This window comes from Bison bison, unplaced genomic scaffold, assembly GCF_000754665.1.
Source record: "Bison bison bison isolate TAMUID 2011002044 unplaced genomic scaffold, Bison_UMD1.0 scf7180017864252, whole genome shotgun sequence".
In the NCBI taxonomy this organism is placed as follows: Eukaryota; Metazoa; Chordata; class Mammalia; order Artiodactyla; family Bovidae; genus Bison; species Bison bison.
In genome coordinates, this window is record NW_011494824.1 from 3,000,479 (window position 1) to 3,002,514 (window position 2,036).

Sequence of the window (2,036 nt, forward strand, 5' to 3'; positions counted from 1 at the left end):
TGAAAAGTGAAAGTGAAGTCGCTCAGTCGTGTCCGACTCTTCATGACCCCATGGACTGCAGCCTACCAGGCTCCTCCGTCCATGGGATTTTCAAGGCAAGAGTACTGGAGTGGGGTGCCATCGCCTTCTCCACTCTGTCTCTACTAGGCTTATTAGATGGCAAAGTAATCAAGACAGTGTGATATGAGCAGAGAAAGAAATACATAAATCAATGGAACAGAATAAAAGTCTCAGAAAGATCCTCACAAATATGCCAAAGGAACAGAATAAAAGCCTCACAAACAGACCCTTACAAATATGCCATACTGACTTTTAACTGTGCAAAATCAATTCAATAAAAGAAGGATAGCCTTTCCAAAAAATTTGTCAGAACAATTGCACATCCACAGGCTAAAGAAAGATAGAACCTCAGCCTAAGTTCCACATTATACAAAAGTTGGCTAAAAATGGATCACAGACTTCAATAAAATGGAGTAGCCCTCATAGTCAACAAGAGTCCAAAATACAGTACTTGGGTGCGATCTCGAAAACAACAGAATGATCTCTGTTCATTTCAGAGCAACTCACTCAAAATCACAGTAATCAAAGTCTATGCCCCAACCACCAAGGCCAAAGAAGCTTGAACAGTTCTATGATGACCTACAAGACCTTCTAGAGCTAACACCAAAAAAAAAGATGTCCTTTTCATCATAGGGGACTAGAAAGCAAAAGTTGGAAGTCAAGAGACACCTGGAAACAGGCAAGTTTGGCCTTGGAGTACAAAATGAAGTAGGGCAAAGGCTAACAGAGTTTTGCCAAGAGAACACTCTGGTCACAACAAACACCCTCTTTCAACAACACAAGAGCTACTCTACACATGGACACAACCAGTTGGTCAATATCAAAATCAGATTGATTATATTCTTTTCAGCTGAATATGGAGAAGCTCTATACAGTTAGCAAAAACAAATTAGAGATACCAAAGGAACATTTCATGCAAAGATGGGCACAATAAAGGACAGAAACAGTTGGACCTAACAGAAGCAGAAGATATTAAGAGGTGGCAAGAATGCACAGAACTATACAAAAAAAGATCCTAATGACCCAGATAACCATGATGGTGTGATCACTCACCTAGAGCCTAACCCTATGTCTATCCTGGAGTCCGAAGTCAAGTTGGCCTTAGGAATCATCACTGCAAACAAAGCTAGTGGAGGCAATGGAATTCCAGTTGAGCTATTTCAAATTCTCAAAGATGATGCTGTGAAAGTGCTGCACTCAATATGCCAGCAAATTTGGAAAACTCAGCAGTGGCCACAGGACTAGAAAATGTCAGTTTTTATTCCAATCCCAAAGAAAGGCAATGCACAAGAATGTTCAAACTACCACACAACTGCACTTATCTCACACACTTGCAACGTAATGTTCAAAATTCTCCAAGCAAGGCTACAACAGTACATGAACTGAGAACTTGCAGATGTTCAAGCTGGATTTAGAAAAGGCAGAGGAACCAGATATCAAATCACCAACATCCACTGCATCATAGTAAAATCAAGAGAGTTCCAGAAAAACATCTACTTCTCCTTTATTGGCTAAACTTAAGTCTCTGTGTGCTGCTGCTGCTGCTAAGTCGCTTCAGTCGTGTCCGACTCTGTGCGACCCCATAGACGGCAGCCACCAGGCTCCCACGTCCCTGGGATTCTCCAGGCAAGAACACTGGAGTGGGTTGCCATTTCCTTCTCCAATGCATGAAAGTGAAAAGTGAAAGTGAAGTCGCTCAGTCGTGTCCGACCCTTAGCGACCCCATGGACTGCAGCCTACCAGACTCCTGTGTCCATGGGATTTTCCAGGCAAGAGTACTGGAGTGGGGTGCCATGGCCTTCTCCACTCTGACTGTGTGGGTCACAACAAATTGGAAAATTGTTCAAGAGACCTGCCTCCTGAGAAATCTGTATGCAGGTCAAGAAGCAACAGTTAGAACTGGACATGGAACAACACACTGGTTCCAAATTGGGAAAGGAGTACATCAAGGCTGTATACTGTTACCCTGCTTATTT